Raw genomic sequence first — 20,390 nt, forward strand, 5'->3', positions numbered from 1 at the left:
TTATCCTACAAAATTCCATTATAAAGCAAAATATATGTTTTATAACTGTATGTTCAAATTCTGTCTGAGAATTTCTCAAGGATTTATTTAAAACCAATACCACAATGTTTAAATATCCCATAAAAACACATTCACATTTTTCTACTTTAACTGGAAATAACATATTGTAAGCCATTAAATAAAATTTAAGCTTGAAACAGAACATTGTTTTATTTCAGCCCACATGGCTTTAAAATTCATATATTTTTGTTTAAAAGTAGGAAATTAAGTAATCCTACCTACAATGATCATTTTTTGTCATATTTCATACTTGTGGCATCAGTCTTGCAAAGAAATGACTCATGTGGTGTTTGAAGTTGCCTACAAAGCAACTTGCTGTCAATATTGGTGAACACATGCATATGACATCCTAGAAAAGATTAAAAGGTAATTTTTTACAAAAATGTTCAGGTATTTCAAATATAATGAATGGATTCTTACATGGGGAGGGGAGAAAACTATTTACATGAGCAGGTAGTAGAATTTCTCAGTGTAACAATGTGGAAGGTTCTATTTTCCCAAATATCCCAACATCATTTCCCATGTCGCAACCTGTTCCTACCACGGTATTTCAACACTCCCCTAACTGAGAGTTGAGGACTGCACTTCCCTCCTTGAGTGGAAGCAAGCTGTGACTCTGGGGAAAATATCTTCTGTGACTTTCAAGGCTAAGTTTAAAAGACCTCTGATTGTCTTGGGAGGTTTGCTATTGGAACACAGCCACCATGCTGTGAGAAAGGCCAAGCCGCATGGAGAAGTTATACTTAGGGTTCTGGCTGGTAGTTGGGTCTGGTTGACTGCCAGTATCAACCACCAGACATGTAAGGAAGTCATTAAAATATGAATATGAATTCTTATTATAAGTTCAAGTATCAATCTTATTAAAAGGAAAGATATTCATTTGTAGGAATTATTAAATGATTTCCTAGTCTTTCTTCTTTAACTATTAAATTTAAAAGTTAAAATGTAACAGTAAATATAATGAAATAATAAAGAAAAATTATGTTAAATAACTAAAAATGAAAATTTAGATGATTACATTTTTACATTTACATTTACATTGTTCACATGGGAGAATTCTGGCAGAAGAACAAAAAAATGAAATTGAAGAGTGTTTTTGAATTTATGGTTTCTATTTAAAATACGAAAAAATGAAAATAAGTTAAGTAGCTTTTCTGATTTTCCTGAATTAAGAAATTATAATATGTTAATTAGAATTTTAATTACTTGTACTTTTCAGACAGATTAGTAATGGTAAAAAATAATTTCAAATAGCTCCCTTGTATGATAGAGTCACACTTACCTTTGGAATAGGAGTGCAGTCAGTATGATTCTGACATGGTATCGGTGAACACCCATTGACATCAGTTTCACAATTTTGTTTGAGAAAGCCTTCTGGGCATTCCCCAGTATAAGCTCTCATTTTGACTAATTCCCCCTTCCCAACAAGACTGAGAAAAACAATGTTCCATTGACTCCTTACAGAATGGGCCTTAAAAGATGACACACACAAAGAAAATAAATGTGATCATAGGCATGTAGCCAACTTAGTACAGAAAAAGGCTCTAGAGTTCATGAAATCTTTTCTAACACATTTTCCTGGTGTAATTTACATATCATAGAACTCACCCATTGCAAATCTAGAATCCAATAATTTTTGCAAATGTATGGAGCTATTGGACCCTCAGCACCAGTGTTAGCACATCTCCATTAACAAAGAGCTCTTATATGGTCCCTTCTTGTCCCTGGCTCCACCCCCATGTGACCATTCATCTTTCTGTCTCTAGAGATCACTGTTTCTGGGCATTTCATACAAATAGAATGATAACAATGTACTATCTTTTGTGATTGGCTTCTTTTCCTTAGAATAAATTTTTTGAGGATTTTTCATATTGTATCACTACCTTGTTACCCTTTACTGCCAAAGAATCAATTCAAAACTATACAATATTTTATTTATTCATTCACAAGTTGGTAAACATTTGGGTTGATTTCACTTTTCAACTTTTTTACTGAGATATAATTGACATATAACATTATGTTAGTTTCAGGCTCATAACATAATGATTCAGTATATGTATATATTGCAAGATCATCACCACCATAAATCTAGTTAACATTCATCATAACACATGGTTACAACTTTTTCAAATTCTTCTTTTGTCATTTCATGTCTTCCCTTGTTTACTTCTTGGTCAGTCCAACCAAAACTATGTCAGTTTTGTTTTTATCAAAAGCCAGTGTTTGGTTTTTTTTTTTATCAATTTCTTTTGTCAGTTTCAATGATTTTGCCATTAATCCTTTCTTTTGTGTCTTTTGGGTTCAGTTTGCTCTTCTTTTTCTAGTCATTCAAGGTAGACACTTAGGCTATTGCTTTAAGACAATTTTCTTTCTTAATGTGGAAATTTAAAACCATAAACTTCCCTGGAAGCATTGTTTAACTAAATTTCATAAATTTTGATATGATGTGAATATGTGTATTCCACTGTGATTCTTCTTTGACTCAGGTTATCTTAGAAATTTGTTTAATCTCCAAATATTTGGAGATTTCTTAAAATTTTTCTGTCATGAATTTCTAATTTAATTCTATTAGGGTTGGAGAGAATGTATCATATGACTCTAATTCTTTCAGACTTGTTGAGACTAGCTTTGTGGCCAAGTTCACTTGTTGACAGATTGTCTACCAACAGCAGAGTTGAACGTATGCGCTCTTGGCACTGATTGCAATGTGAGAGCGGATACCTTCTTAAATTTGTACCCCAGGAAAGTCACGTGCCTTCCACTAACACCCACCCTAAGATTGTGTGACTAGAACAAGTAAAGTAGTGACCTTAAGGCCTAAGTCTGGTAGCCCCACTGCAGCTTTCATAAGAGCAGGATCAATCTGTGTTTCATCGCAAGGTTGAGAGGCATTTGTCAGCTATGGGTCAGCATGATGCTTTGGGCACCCCCTAGTGGCAATGAAAGGTACCTGCAGGACTGGCCTGACAAGCCTTGCCTTACCTGTTAAGTCCTGGGCTTCGAAATGGAACATACTCCTTTACTCCTTGTTGGCCTGATTAGACAATTCACACATGCTGGGGAGAGCTGAATAGGGACATGTTCGACTTCCTGCTAAAAATGGCATACCTGGCCTCCAGAAATTACCTACAGAAAGTAAAAACATATATATATGTATATTTCAAGTTCATAAGCCTTGTCAACCAATCACTTTATAACCTAAGGCCAACACGTATACAAGTTCATTGGAAAAAAAGCTTTAGACAAAACTCCAACTATTGTTACTTAGCAAGAATATATAAGCCAAAGAAAAGAAAAGAAAAGAAAAACTTAGAATATATGCTATTAATGGATTTGAAGCTTGAATTGTGTGCCAGATTCTAAAATATAAAGGCAATATAAAATGTTGAATGATCACAGTATTGACATTGTTATATTAAAATGGCTCAGCATCTAACTTCAGTGTATTAGTACCTGGATAATTATTCTGATCACACAAAGAACAATGAATATGTATTTCTCAATGTTGTGATATACTAACATATTATCATATTAAATAATTATAGGAAATAAAATTTAATTATATTTAAGACATAAAGGTTAGTTAGCATCATGGGAAGAATTATTTGAATAATATGACTTCATATGTATGTAATGCTTGCAGTTTCCATGGCACTTACATTCATAATATCTGATAAAATCCTTAAGATAAACCTGAGATGTATAAAACATCACTATTATCTAGTTTTATGTTTGAATTTTTTTTAAATGAAAAACTCATTTTGCTAGCGGTTAAGCAACTTGCAACATGCCAGACAGTTGGTTGATTAATGCCAGGTTAATAATAAAAAAGTGTGCATTCCACTTAATCCTATTATAATTCACCACAACATACACCCTCTAGATTTGTTCTTTAAAAAAGAGATTAAGACTCAAAAATCACTTGATTGCTAGCATTAGTCTTTTAGACAGTTAGATAAGGAGAGGCACCAGGTACATGAGGTGGAGGAGAGAGAGGATGGTCTCTCCTCTCTAGGTATTTTAGATAATACATTGTAGCAACTCTAAAGAATGAGCCACACTCCTCCCAACCCATGGATTTTTGTTCTTGTTGTTTATTTATTTGCTTGCTTATTTAGTGACTTGGATGTGTTAGGTGATTAGATAAGTGGGTGCACCAGGCAGATAAGGTGGAGGAGAGGGAGGAAGGTCCAGAAAATGGTGACGTGCCTGCCTTCAGCATAAAGGGGATTTGCTTCCTCTAAATGAGTGTTGGCAGGAAACCGCTTAGAACCTGACAGCCACAACTGCATGGTAGTGACAAGGACATAACCTGATGTGACCCAATGCTGACCGTAATATAATTAGCATTGTGGTTTAGACACCACCCGCACCCCAGGCCTTTCTGTGTGCATCATGGGTAGGGACATGTGCAAAAGGGGGTGAACAGGGGGAGGAGCCAAGGTGGCAGAGTAGAGAGACCCCCAGCTTGCCATCTCCCACAAATACACCAAGAATTACATCTACAAGCTCACTGAATCACACAGAACAACTAATGAACTCTGGCAGAGTGTCTCTCATTTCAAAATACAAGAGGGTTCTCAGAAAATCTGGTAAGAAATAAAAGAAAAAACTCAGTGCAGGACCAGTCTTGCAGGGACTGACTGGCACAGGAAGAAAGTTGCCTTCACCCTGGGATGCCCTCTCTATAGCCAGGTGGTCAGTGGGGACAGAAGCGGGGCTTCTGAGGTTCAGAGGAGAAAGTGGCAACTGCGTGGCAGACAGAACTATGGGGAACAGATGCAGAGGGTCCCTGTGACCCCCCAGCCCTAGATGCAAGCCAGCAGGGACAAGCCAGGACTGGCTTCAGGAGATTGGCGAGCAGCCCAGGCAGAGGGCTGGGCCCCAGGGCACAGAGGCAGCCTCGGGGGACTGGAGGGTGGTGTGACTTCTGGCTGGGGGTGTTTGTGGAACAGAACAACCTGGGACCCTCATAAAAAAGCACCACCTCTGGTGTGAGTGAGGGGAGGGGCACAATGAAGCCATGCCACAGCTGCTTTCTCTGCTTCGCTCCATTGTTACTGCATCCTCATAAGGGAGGTCGGGCTTGGTCATAGCCATCACTGCTGTGGGGAGGCAGGGCTGAAGCTGAATCCATACCCAGCGGCCCTGCAACCAGTGGCACACGCAGGACGGAGATTTGTTTACAGTCCCAGGCAGAGAGGGCAGGTTTGCTCTCTCTGGACCTTCTGTGGACCCACGCCGCTGGGATGAGCATGCAGTGAGCGGAGCCCTGACCCATGGCATGGGCTGGCACAGGCATTCACAACAGGCTGGTGGGCCCTACTGTGTGGGGGGGTGGGGCTGGAGTCGGCACTGAAACCCTGGCATGCCACAGACCCAGGCATGCGACTGCATTCTAGCTACAGTGGTTCCTAGCTCCTCATACTGGCGGATCTGGACTCGTGGTTACTGGGGCTCCGAACCTGGGGGACAGCAGAGCTGGTGGTTGACATTCCTGCAGCTAAGGTGGAGACAAAGTAAGTGTCAATAAAGAGCATTTTGTCAGCCCCCATACCAAGTGACATATAACTGCCAAGTGGGCATCTCCTGCCTACTCCCTTCCCAGCTGCAGTGCTCCCACCCAGCCCACCACACAGCACAGCTCACAAATGGGTATAGAAGCCAATATTCTAGGGAGCAGACTTGGGTCTGACAAGGCTGTGACAACTACAGAACAAAAAAGGAGGTCCAGCTCAACAACAACAATCAAGGCAGGCACTGAACACCACACCCCTAACCACAGCTCCAATCAAAAGGAGAACAGCCAACACTCACGGAAGAAAGGCATGGCAACCGTCCACATGAAGCACAGCCATGGCAAACAAACTATTAGATGCACGAAGTCTACACAGGAGCACTCCCACTTTAAATAAAAATAAACAAACAAAAATAAAATAGCCCTTCAATACCACAGTAGATAATGGATGTTCCTAAATCCATAGAGCCGGGAAAATATAAGTAAAATGAAGAAGCAGAGGAACCACTCCCAATTAAAAGAACAAGAGAAATCCCATGAAAAAACAATGAATGAAATAGACCTCAATAGTCTGCTAGATCATGACCTCAAAAAGGGAATGATCAATGCACTGAAGGAACTAAGAGACTATCAATAGAGACAGAGAATACTTTAAAAATGAAATTGAAACTATAAAGAGGAGCCAATTAAAAACAGAAAACCCAATGTCTGAGATAAGAGCCAGGATAAAAGCTGTCAAAAGCAGACTAGACAAGGCAGAGGAATGAATATGTGACTTAGAAGACAGGACAGCAGAAGTCAATCAATCAGAACAGCAGACAGAAAAGCAAATAAGAACCAGTGAAAGCAACATAAGGGACCTATGCGATAATATGAAGCATGCTGACCTATGCATAACAGGGGTCCCAGAAGAAGAAGAAAGAGAAAAGTAGATTGAAAACGTATTTTAAGAAATCATGACTGAAAACTTTCCAAATGTATAGAAGGAAACAGATATCCAAGTACAGGAGGCACAGAGATTCCCAAATAAGAAGAACCCAAACGGACATACACCAAGACATATTATAATTAAGTAGAAAGAAAGGATTCTAGAGGCAGTAAGAGAAAAACAAAGAGTGAGTTACAAGGCAACCTCCATAAGGCTTTTAGCTGATTGCTCTACACAAACACTGCTGGCTAGAAAGGAGTGGCAAGATATATTCAAAGTCCTGAATGAGAAAAAGCTGCAACTTAGGATGTTCTATCTGGCAAGACTATCCTTTAGAGTAGAAGAGAGATAAAGAATTTCACAGACAAGGAAAAACTAAAATAATTCAGCAATCCTAAATCCATATATTAAAAGAAATATTGAAAGATCTGCTTTAAATAGAAAAGAAACAGGAAGCTACAGAAATGAGAAAACCATAATTGGAAATGGGATAACTACAATGAGTTGCAAGAGAATAAACATGAAGATGAAAAAATAAAGAATATAACAAATCATAGAAAGGTGGGAGAGGAGAGCAAGAAAATATAGATTTCTCTCTCCCTTTTTCTCCTTTATTTTTCTTCTTTGTTTTTAGGATGTGCTCGGCCTACATGACTATCAGTCTAAAGCAAACAGATATAGTAAGGGTAACCACAAATCAAAAGCATACAACAGAGTCACAAATGCCAAAAAGAAACCAAGCTAATACAAAAGAAAGTTATCAAACCACAAAAAGGAAAATAAAAAGGAAAAGAAAGAAATAAAGAAGAAATACCAAGTAACTGGAAAACAAAGTTCAAAATGGCAGTAAACACACATCTATCATCACCGTAAATGTCATTGGACTAAATGCTCCAATATAAAGACACAGAGTGGCAGCTTGAATAATCCAACAAGAGCCTACAATGTGCTGCCTACAAGAGACACACTTTAGAGTGAAGCACACACATAGATTGAAAGTGAGAGGAGGGAAAGATCTTTCATGCAAATAGAGAGTAGCAATACTCATATCAGACAAAATAGACTTTAAAACAAAAGCCATAAAGGGAGATAAAGAAGGGTACTGTATAATGATGAAAGGAGCAATACAAGATGAGGATATTATGCTCATTAACTTATATGCACCCAATAAAGTAGCACCTAGATACATAAAACAAATACTAACAGACATAGAGGGAGAAATTAATGGGAATATAATCACAGTAGGAGACTTTAACACCCCTGTAAGACCAAAACAAGCAATTCTCCAATGAAGACGTACAAATGGCAAATAGGCACATGACAAAATGCTTAATATTGCTAATTATCAGAAAAATGTAAATCAAAACTATGAGATATCATCTCAGACCCAGTCAGAATGGTCATCATCCAAAAGTCCACCAATAAATGCTGGGGAGGCATGGAGAAAAGTGAACCCTCCTACACTGCTAGTGGGAATGTAGTTTGATGCAGCCATTATGGAAAACAGTACGAAAATTCCTCAAAAGACTAAAAATAGACTTACCATATGACCCAGCAATCTTACTCCTGGGCATATATCCAGAGGGAAACTTAATTCAAAAAGATACATGCGCCCCAATGTTCATAGCAGCACTATTTACAATAGCCAAGACATGGAAACAACTTAAATGTCCATCAACAGATGGCTGGATAAAGAAGCTGTGATATATTTATACAATGGAATACTACTCAGCCATAAAAATAATAAAAGACAGTCATTTGCAGCAACATAGATGGACATGGAGATCGTCATTCTAAGTGAAGTAAGCCAGAAAGAGAAAGAAAAATACCATACGATATCACTCATATGTGGAATCTAAAAAAGAAAAAATAAAGACAAACAAATTTATTTATAAAACAAACTCACAGACATAGAAAACAAACTTATGGTTACCAGGAGAGGAGGGGTGGGGAGGGATAATTTGGGAGTTTGAGATTTGCAGATACTAACTACTATATGTAAAATAGATTAAAAAAACAAGTTTCTACTGTATAGTACAAGTAACTATATTCAATATCTTGTAGTAGCTTACAGTGGAAAAAGAATATGAAAATATATGTATGTTCCTATATGTCTAAAGTATTGTGCTGTACACCAGAAATTGACACAACATTGTATACTTCAATAAAAATATATTTTTTAAAAAGGGGTGCAAATATGACTAAGCACTCCAGGGGCAAAGCCATTAATCAATCAAGAGACCATATGTAAGCGAGGGTATAAGACAGAAGAGTCAAACAGAGGCCATTGCTGTCTGCCCTTTGATCAGCCTGCCTCCCATTCTTGGAGGTGCACTTTCCCTATGCTAATAAAACCTTTAAAATCTTTAACTACACAACACTTTTTTTTCCCTACTGTCTGAATTCTCTTTCAGGTGAGACAAGAACTGAGGTCTTCTCCTTTTGGGGTAACAAGTCCAATACTCCCACTCCAGGATACAACGTCATGTGTTAAAAAAAGAAAACCAAACACATAAATAAATAAATAAATAAATAAATAATTGCTTTGGCATCTTGTACAAACAAACAAACAAATTTCTCAATGTATAAATATACCTCTGTGCATATCTATTGTGGCAGTTTCCAAAGTAATCAAGAGGAAAAATTAGTGAACAATGAAATGTTCATTTTACAAGTATTTATTTTGAAGTAATTCACATACAGTTGCAAAGATAGTACTGAGAAGTCCTGGGCACGGATACATCTCATAGAACCATAATACACTGTCAAACTAGGAAACCATCATCAGCACAATGTGTGGCTAAAGCTCTGTGTCATTCTATCACATGTGTACATTCAGGTAACACTACCTCTGACACGGTAGAGAACTATCCCATCACCACAAAGATTTCCTTTGTGTTACCCCTTTACAGTCTCACTCATCCCTAATTCTCTTACAACTTTGTAGCCACTGGCAACCATTAATTTGTTCTCCATCTCTACAGTTTTGTCATTTCAATAATGTTATACAAGTAATGTGTGGCTTTTTGAAATTGACTTTTTTTTTTTTCCACTTATAATGCCCTGGAGAGACTCTGAGTTCTTATGGACTTAGCTTTGCAATAAGAAGTTTAAAAGAAACTTTTGTACAGACTTGGTGCAAAGTCGCAGGAACGATCCACTGAACAGCAAGGAAGGAGTCAGCAATTGGTCAGATCCCCAGCTGACACCTCACTAATGACAGCCAGAATTTTTGGAACAATGTGGTGGAGACAGTAAAGCGCATCTGTTATTCCAAAGGTGACATGAACTTCTAAGCCATCTTTATAAGCGGGGCATGTTCTTGCCAATGAGATCCTAGGAGAAATTCTGTGTGTTCAGTCCAAGGCAAAGCCTTTGTGTGTGGATGCACATCTTTCCATCTCTCCCCATCTTCAGTTCACTGGCCACTTGGAAGCCACACGTTCTAGTCGGCGCCCCTCCCATATTCCAGCAGTCTAGCCCCCTGAGTCACTACTTGGGAAAGATCTACCCTACGGAGGCACCAAGCTTCCCATGACTTTTGTGTAAGGAAAACTTTGAGTTAAAATGTAACGTGTCAGGTGAATGTAAGTCTAGCCTACAATGGCAACTACTGAAAACTCTGCCAAAGTTGAGGTTCTGCCATAATGAGAAGTTAAAAGGTGTGGTATTGGCTTCCTGAGTGGTGGGCACCAAGGAAATGTGAAAGGGTGAAAAGCTGCCGATTCACATTATGAAGTATCACCTGATGTAACTGGAGAGAAACTGAAATGCAAGCTTTCTCAACACCTGTAGCAGAAGAGGATGGAAAGCACAAATGTAGTAGAATGTTTCAGCTGCTATTTACTGCTTTTGGCAAGATAGTAAATAAAACAGACTATGGTCTATCTGCAAACAAATAAAAGAATGGAAAAATTGGAAATACCAGGGAGCAATATTAAGAAGAAAAACAAAGTGTGACCATTTGCTGGCATGGACTGGTATGGCCCAGAATATGTAGGCTCTCTTTCTACATCTTCAATATGTTAAAATGCTTAAATGATTCACCATGTGAAAATAAACCCCTTTATATCAAAATATAGGGCATTAAAAATCTATTCAGCATAAAAAGAATTAGAGGGCAAACACAAAAGTAGTGATGCATCTTTTCATCTTTTAGACATCAAAATATGCATACAGCCATGTGTATATAAGACACATGGTCCAAATAATTTAAACTATTAAGCAGAAATTCTATTCAATCACCTAAGTAAATTTTACTTTAATGGCGATCTTAATGGGGCATCTACAAAGGAAACTAGCTCTGCTCTCCTAAGAAGGTACATATGTCCACTAAAAAGTGACAGTAAAGAGAAGATCATTTTAGACTGCAATATTTTATTATGATTTTAGTAAGTTCTTTAGGTCAGTGCTCTAATGAAGTGTCAAAATTGTCTAAAGCAATTTGGTGTAAAATAATGCATAGCGGTTAGTTGAATATTTTATCCATAAAAATTCATTTCAGTCTACTTTCATGTGAGAATAAAGCTATTATACTCTAAGGGTAGAGCACACAGAGACGTCATCACATAGGAGAGCAATTTGCCTTTTACTCCTGTGGGAAGAGAAAGTAAGAAAAGGTTGCTAGGAGCTCTGCTCAAGGAATAGAAAAGTGTAATAAGCAAAAAAAAAATGAGAAAATTAAAGAAAGACAGCCATCTTGTCGACTCATGTTTGAAGAATTTGTCAAGATGAAGAATTACTTCAAAATAAGAAAGGGTATTTGATGCAAATATTTAGTATTCATCTGTGTTAAAAGTCATCATGTGAAATATTGATATTTAGGTATTTAAGATAAATTAAATGCTAAGCTACTCATTTTATGCCTACCTTAGCAAATACCATTTAAGTACCCTTATTCTTATGTTATTAATTCAGTTTCATCTATGCATGGCATGACATTTTAGCAGTTAAACATATCAGCTTTGTTAACTTCCTAACATGTGACTCTCACTAAGAAAGTAAAGCGGGGCTTTATTAAGGGGTGGATGGTTCACTGTAAGGGGGGAGCGGGCAGGGGCAGGTGAGCAGCTGCCCTGCATTTCTTTGGCAAGTTGGTTACACAGGCTGTAGAAATGAATGGGTGGGGTGTTCATTGGGGATGTAAGGGTTTGGGGTCCTATTCCCTGATTTTCACCCCGACTCCACCTTCCCGAAAGGAGGGGGGATTTTTGTCCTTATTTAGTCTGGATCAGAAGTGTCACGGCATTGGTGCATGGTGGGTACTTCTAATCTTCAAGGCTAATTTTATTGAATTGAGTGTACAATGAGCAAAAGGTTACACTCAGACACTGGAGATTCCTGTTTCCCACCTTTCTTTGTTGGCCTCCAGGCCACTTGTCATCCCAAAATGTGTGGCTGCTTATCAGCCCAGAGGTTCCTGCTTTTCTTTCTCTGCCCAGAGACCCCTGTTGTTTATACGATGTGTGGTTTCCTGCTTTTGGCCCCAGTGCCCCTCCTTTTTGCCCAATTCCTGCCATTTGGCCTGTGCCCCTTTTCTCTGCTCAGATCTAGCTCTCTGCCTGCTCTAATGATTATACCCATTATTATAGACTGAATGTTTGTGTCTCAAATTCATATGTTGAAACCCTACCCTAATGCGATGACAGTAGGAGGCAGGGCCCGTGGAAGGTAATTAGGATTAGAGGAGCTCATGGGAATGGAGCCCTCATGAGTGGGATTCATGCCTTAGAAAGTCCTGAGAGCCCTCCTCTCTGCTGTCTGCCTTGTGAGGGCATCATGAGAAGCTGGCATTCTGCAACCTGCAAGCCTTCACCCACACCTGACCGTGTGCCCACCATGATCTTAGACTCCCTGTCTGCAGAACCGTGAGGAGTAAGCTCCTGTTGTTTACCAGCCACCTGGGCTATGCTAGTTCTGTTACAGCAGCCTGAATTGAGATGTCCATTACAGGGGGGTAAATGAGGCACAGGGAGGATAGTTCAAGAAATACACCCATTCCCATATCATTCCCCAGAAGCTCTGAGGACTGTCTGCAAGAAGGACAAAACATAAGACTGCATTCAAGATGTACCTAAAGATGTGTGAGTCATGAAAAGAAAAAAAAATGTTACCTCAGAACAAATGGATACGATCCCTAAAGTAAACCCACTCACAGTTCTCAATTCAGAGCAGCAGGAAGCGGAAATCAAGATGGTCTCTGGAGCACTCAGTTAGGGTACAAGGTGGGTGCAGGGGAATCCAAATCAGACTTTGGGAGCGTATTGAAAAGAAGGATGTCGATCACATATTCCAGGGTGCGACTTTAGCTTAGGATGCCTGAGACTAAGTACACCCATCAGGTAAGTTTTCATTGAATAAATGCAAGTTTTTCTGGTAGAAAAACTACATTTCCAATTAGAAAACTACTTTTTAGCAACAACAAATTGGTGTCAACAAAAAGACAAGGACAGAAGATCTGCCACTAATATTAGAAGTTTCTACCTCAAGGTCACAATCAGTGTATCTCCAATTAGGTAGGAAGGTAAAGCCTCTATAAATCTAATTTTGTTTTCATGTTTAATCAAAGCCTTACAGATTTGAATAGGAATCTGCTCAGTCTCTGGCTGAAAGCACGTCAACACCCAAATACCAGACAAGCTTGGTCACTTCTTAGTGAAAGAGAGAAAACAAAGAAATGAGATCACACATGTGAAAAGAGCCAGTATTTCAAAGGAAGAGTTGAAAAGTAGAGCAAACATCCTTCTCTGGGGCAGAGACACTGGTAGCAGGAGAATAAATAGAAATCTACAATTCAGGGACTGATAGAGCAAAACAAGATGTTTTTTTGAAAAGAAATATTAGAGTCAATCTTTCAGTAATTCTTATCAAATAGTGAAAGAATAGATCTACTTGACATTCAGAATATTAAAATGGTCATTTATATACATATATTTGATTATATGTATTAAAAGGAGAATGAAGTATAACATAATAATTAATAATTCAGTACCAGGAAAAACTGAAAATGGAAAAAGCATGCCCAAAATTAATACAGAAGAATACAGGAAGGCTGACTATACCAATAACATAAAACATAATCTGTAAAGAAAATTGGAGAACTACTCGGACGCTGAGCCTAAATTTTCTGAATCATTAAAGTTTGTCAAAAGTGTAAAATTGGATTCATTATGTTCCACAACAGCCTTGTTCAAAGAAATAAAGTATCAAATAAAATTTGAAATTTTCTAGTAGTTACATTAAAAAAAATTAACTAAGCAAATGAAGTTAATTTTAATAATACACTTAACCTACCTCCAATCATTCCCAAACACAATTATTTAAATAATCATCAATATATGATATTATTAATGCCATATTTTATATTTTTTTATACTGGGCCTTTGAAAACTGACGTGGAAAAGTGTGTTCTTTGCACTTATAGCCATAAGTGGCTAGTGGTTCTGTCCTGGACAGCACATTTCTAGACAGAAGAAAAATCTAAATCTTCCAATTTCATCTCACAAAGCTATTTGGAACTTGAAGGCAAACACCTTACTGAGCATAACATTTAATTTCAGTCCCATGCCTATGGATGGAGGAAGCTTAAGTGAAATATGAGCAATTAAATCTCACTGACATTGAAAAGTAGTACTAAAACACAACCAAGTTAGGTCTATCCTGAGGTTGAAAGTTTTAGAAAATGTATGAATACAATGTCACACTAATAGAAATAAAAGTCTATAAATCTGAGGGACAATGAAATGAAATTGTTCGGACACTATCCCCGTATCTCATATCTTACAAAAATTATCAGTACAATCAGATTGGATATTTACATGTGATGGGTAAAACAATAAAAATTTTAGGAAGTAAGATTTCTTAGATATTACACAAATCATTAAAATCTCGTGAAGAATAAGAACATCTACTTATTCAAAGACGCCACTGAGAGACTGAAAACTAAGAGAGAGAATGGGACAAAATATTTTTAACACTGATAATTAGTGAATAGAGTACTTTAGGAACTCCTACAGATGAATAAAATATGTAAATTATATGTATGCATATTTACATATTGTGCTATACATATTATAAAAACTCTTTAAAGCGTTTTATATATATATACATAAAACAACTCAATAAACAATGAACAAAAAAGTTAGATTCTTCACAAAAAAGATATCAAATGCCCAATAAATTTTCAAAGCATTCACTATTATTAATAAATATAGAAATAAAAATTAAACCAAAATAGAATTCTACTATGTAGTTGCCAGAGTGGCTGTAATAAAAATGGGTGATGTGCGGAGTGATGCTTGTTCGTACAGAAAAGAGAAGTTTCATACATGCTCACAGGAGCGTAAGTTAGCACAACCCTTTTGCAAACAATGTGTTATTAATTACTAATATTTAACAAATACATAAACCATGACCACAAACTCCACTGATATGTATATAAGTAATTGACATACATATATGCACATATAAATATGTATATATGCATATATACGTATATATACATTTACAAAGGAGAAACAAGATACAGGTGCAAGAAAGCTTATAGTAGAATTATTCATGAAAGTCACAAACTAGAAATTGTCTAGATGATGTCCATCATCATTACATTAGATACATAGTTTTGATATGTTTATACAACTGAAAAGCACACAGTGACGCATTTAGCTAAAGCTAAACTCTCACAAGCATAACATGAATAAAGAAGGCTAGGCAGAGTAGAAAGCATACTGGAAAATTCCACTCATATGAAGATCAAATGAAGAAAAGGAAAGCTAAATTATAAAAATTCTGGAGAGTCTTCATCTTTGGGAGTAGAGGATCGGGGAAAATTCCCGGAAGGGGTATGGAAAGAGCTTCTGGGATGCTGGCGATTTTTTCTTTCTTGATCTATGTCCCAGTTATGTGGAGTTTTATGTTATGAGAAATCTGTATTCATAACACTAAATGCAATTTAAAAATACGTGAAATTAAAGCACTCCCAAAATTAAAATTAAAAAAAAAACTGGTTTAAAAAATAACTTCTATTATATGTGATAGGAAGATGCTCCTCCTTGTTTCTAAATATTCGCTTGTATCATTGGTAATCTAATGCGAGCCAACCTCAGGCTCACCGGAGAACTTGTTAAAACAGATTGCTGGACCTCATCTCCGAAGTTTGGGTGTCAGTGGGTCTGCATTCTTCGCCTCAAATTGAGAGTTTTCATTTCCAGTTAGTTCCCAGGTGATGCTGATGCTACAGATGCTGGACCACACATTATAAAGCACCAACCTCTGCTATTCTCTTTGAAAGAGACTTCCCTCCTTGTAGTCACTTAACTCATCCAGCCCCAGCTAAACCATGTAATAGGTTTTCCTGCCCCCAACCACAACCCCTACCGTTAGAGGGCGCGCTTCTGCGCGTCCACCGTACTTAGAAACGCAGGCGTGCTTTTTATCTCTTTGTCTCGGTTTTTAAAATTTCTCCACTTTATACTGGCATTCTTTAGGGCTTATTTTAATCCTTAGAATTATTTTGATTTTGCTTGTTGAATAAATAAACAAATCCCACTGAGTTCTCAATTTCCTGTGTGGTTTGAATTTTTTCTTTTGCGTTCCTGTATTTCTTGTCTTCAGTTCTCCCTTTGTCAACTTTCAGACCAGATTCCTCAGGGCTCCCTTCCTCCTGTATCCTTAAAGAGTAATGAATTGATGAAACTTGTGTCCAGACAGCCTCCTGCCCTACTAACTCAGACGGAGACTGCAGAGGTTTTTTGGGGGTGTTTGTTTCCCCTCCTATATATGAAATCCTATTCACCTCTTTCCTGGCTGGGGGCACCATTCCTTTTGTAAATTGCCAGGAAATTGACAATCAATTGCTCTCCTCTCATTATGCCCCCCAGCGGCTGACTTAATTTTTATTTTCCTTTTCCCCTTTTCTCATCTAAGCTTGCTCTGAAGACTTTTCTCACAGTCTGTGAATTATCTCATTTTTTTTTCTTTATTACAGCTTTACTTTCCACAAAAACACTTTCCTAGAAAATAAATACTTTTCCTGTTTTCTTCACCTTCTGCTTTCAGAACCAACACTTCCCTTACCACATCCTTTTCCATCTTCTTTCTGGGTCACCAAAACCTGCTTTTAATATACAATATGAAATAAATACATCCATCCTCTTGTGTTCAAAAAATATGTTTTCTATGTTTAATGAAAAGTCTCTGTTTTATATTTCATCAAATCCATCTTTTTATGAATCAGTACACAATTACATTCTTTAGAGGAGAAGCATTAGAGAATATAGCTTAATTTTATAAATGCTTTGGAATTTTGTTTCTACTACAGAAATATTCAATTACCCTGGTATTCAGGTGATGTGTTATATATTAATTTAGATGTGTACAGGTAACAGGTAACATCTGTGAATACTGCAGAAATATTATGCCTTCAACTACCCTCAGACCTAGAAGCTATTATCAATAAGGGGCAAGGACACTTCCTCTGCCTTTCCAACTTTCAATGCATAGAAACTATCCCTCTACATTTTCTGCTCTAGTATATTTCAGGTCAGGAAAGTAAACCATAAAGTCATAGGTTGTGTTTCTTCATTGGTGTCTCTATATCTAAGAGTTTTATTCTAAACATTTATAATCAATGGGAATTGAATGACTAACATATCTAAATATGCATCTCAGTTACAAAGCTCATTTTTGACCAATTGTCTTGAGCAGCTGCAAAGCCTTTGGTTGTATAAATATATATTTGATTACAAAGTTAATATTGAATACTGTGGTTACACATTCCTTCATAAGGGCAGGAGATTGCCAAGATGGTGGAGTAGAAGGATGTGAAGTTCACCCTCTCCCACAAATACAGTAAAACTACATCTACCTGTGGAACAAATCTCCCAGAATACCTACTGAACTTCGGCAGAATATCTCTTACAACCAGAAATACAAGGAAATCCAGATAAACAACCAGATAAACAAGTTTCTACTGTATAGCACATGGAACTAGATTCAGTATCTTGTAGTAGCCTATAATAAAAAAGAATATGGAAAGGAATACATGTATGTTCATGTATGACTGAAAAATTATGCTGTACACCAGAAATTGGCACAGCATTGTAAACTGACTCTACTTCAATTAAAAAGGGTAGGAAAACATTATTTTGTATATGAATAATAAATAATGACTGGAAAAGTGACATTTCAAAAACCTTGAATTTCAAACTAATTTTGCCCAATGTATGTTCTCTGTAATCACTGAGGACAAGTTATATGGTTAATTTTAAATATACTTGTGATGGGCAAGTACCTAAGTAAAACAAGTAAATTTTTGAAACATGGTTTCTGGTTCAAAACTGTGTCCTCTATAGATAGATATTTGTTTTCTTTGTCTTTTGGGAGCACATGAAAACAATGGCAGTGATTTGCTTGTATGTTAAGGAATGCCAAAAATCAGAACCATGAGAACAAACAGACTGAGTAGGTAATTTAAGTCTTTTTGTTTTTCCACAGTTGTCACAGAAAATATTTCTGCTTTATAACTAGTAGCTTTGCTACCAGTCTGTGTTTTAGAGGCAAAAACAATGACTAATGGGTTTAAATCAAATCTGGTTTGCTTTCTCTTCTCTCTTTCCTTCTTCCATTAGAAATTTGAACAATGAAGTGAGGTCAGGAGCCTCTTTGATAAAATGCTGGCTTTTCACTTTTCATAAAATGCTGGGTGTGATGGGCAAGTTCATGGCTAAGGACTATGCTTTTAATTCTCTTTCAGTCTTCACCAAAGTCTGTTCATGGATATGGGTGGTCATCTCAACAGGCATTGAAGAACTTGAGGCTTTATGACAATACACTTTTCTTTCTGGGATACTGATGGCAGAGATATAAGTAAGATATTTTTATGCCTGAATTCACTCATCAAACTCACGTCATACAAACTAGAGATTATAATACAGAGATTTCTTAATAAATTAAGCAGAAATTCTATTTCATTTTATTATTAGTATTTATTATTCATTTAGCTTTTCCCTCCTTATAGTAAAACAAAATTTTATTTCCTTGTCTAATTCCTAGGTAAAACACAGCAGTGACTTTGTATTTAGTGGTTATTCTATATGGAAGTTAATCAGTACTTAAATTACATTCTTATCTTTAATTGTCAAAATAACATGAGAAAAATGTGACTGTCTTACTCTGGGTCACAGATAATGTGATTCAGTGCCTGTTAGACAGAGCAGATCAATTCTCCCATGCCACACTCAGGAAGGCACAGTTACCTGAGGGGACTGGCCTGCTGTCACCCACACTTTTCACCTTTTTTCCCCTAAATGATAGCCATCCTGACATGTGTGAGGTGATATCTAGCTGTGGTTTTGATTTGCATTTTCCCAATGATTAGTGATGCTGAACATTTTTTTCATTTACTCTCCATGGAGAATCTAGGTTTTCTTACCATTTAACTGGTAAGGGAGTGACTTTAATGGAAGGCAATTGTAGTTTTTCCATTTCCCTCCCTCTCTGTACACCAAACATTATATTTTTCTTTTGGAAACACTGCTAAACGTATGGTTAGATATCCTTACCTACCCCTCAAAGTCTAGGGTATTCACTACTTTCAAATTATATAGAATTCCATTAAACTGAGAATAAAAATACACCAATCACAAATTTAGTGAGCATTACTACAAAGAAATAGAAAGAAAGTTTACTAAACTTTTTGTGGTGAATAATTTACAATATATACATATATCAAATCTTTATGTTGTGCACATGAAGCTAATATAATTTTATAGTCAATTACATCTCAAAAATGTAGTAAACAGACAAGCAAAGCAGTTTAATGGTAGAAGTTTACTATAGGCCTCTCAGAAGAAAGGGTAAAGATAGATAAGATTTCCCTAATACAGATGTATACATTGGCCTAGTGGCAAGATAAATGATTGCTGAGGGACATGTCTAAATTCAGCTATCTCCATAAAAGCAATGCATTGAATGAGTCCTATTTTTCTTTACTAGCAATTCCAATTCCCAGAAGATAGAGAGACTTAATAATCTGAAATTATTTTTGAACACAAAGGGACAAAATGATTGACAATATGGTAACCCCAGGATTAAGAAACTTGACATACTGTTCAGATTATTAAACTAAAACCAACAGGATGAAATATAAGAAAAAAATGAATGAAGTCTCCTGGACTTCAGGTTAAATATCTACATAAGTCAACACATGGAGCACATGTAGATTAATAATAGTTTGTGTGAGAAACCCGAATATCATGTAAAAGAGCAAAGTGATTAAAATGCTGACAGGAGCACTAAAGTAGAGTTAGCAGCAGCAGCTGCTGGAATTGGTAAAAACTCTGAGTCTACGTCTTATTACTTACTAAGTTCATACCTTATTGTTTCACAGGAGTCAAAATTTTATTTTGTATTTATAGCTTCCCGCAGATTCTACTTAGAAACAAAATTTTCCATGGGAAAATATCCTGCTTAATGAGCTACTTATAGGAAGTTCTTTCTGGTTGAATAGATGTGAGCCAAGGCAATAGCAAAGGTAATCACAGTGGTCAGCTGAGACAAGGTTCCCACCCACCCACCCCTCCCCACTCCCCGGGAAAAGGAGGACAATGCAAAGGAGAAAGAAAGGAGAGTGAGGCCGGAGAAAGGAGTTAGGAGCCAGGGACAAATTCTCCAGAGGAGAGACAAGTGGAAAGTCCAAGGAAGTGAAGAAATTATACCCAGGTTATCAAATTTATCATAATGCTTGTAATGATATTAACCCCTATAGGTAAGGGTGGTTTATAATGACCTCTTTCATATATCAATAGTAAGATTATAAATTTGCTTGCCAGGGCTTAAAGGAAATTTCTTAGTGCACATATGTCAAGAATCTTAAAAATATTGATA

The 20,390-nt window shown here is 37.0% G+C and overlaps 1 protein-coding gene across 1 annotated transcript in view; it reads right to left on the minus strand.

The window, feature by feature from the left end:
* Positions 1-277: 277 nt before the first annotated feature.
* LOC141573293 (uncharacterized) overlaps positions 278-20,390 on the minus strand; it is a 60,875-nt gene continuing 40,762 nt past the window's right edge. The window contains exons 5-6 of the mRNA XM_074373102.1: positions 3,043-3,186; positions 278-409 (exon numbers count right to left, since the gene is read on the minus strand). The gene's annotated coding sequence lies outside the window, so the exon portion shown is untranslated. The remainder of the gene's footprint in view (positions 410-3,042; positions 3,187-20,390) is intronic.

The sequence above is a fragment of the Camelus bactrianus genome, chromosome 1, assembly GCF_048773025.1.
Source record: "Camelus bactrianus isolate YW-2024 breed Bactrian camel chromosome 1, ASM4877302v1, whole genome shotgun sequence".
Lineage (NCBI taxonomy): Eukaryota > Metazoa > Chordata > Mammalia > Artiodactyla > Camelidae > Camelus > Camelus bactrianus.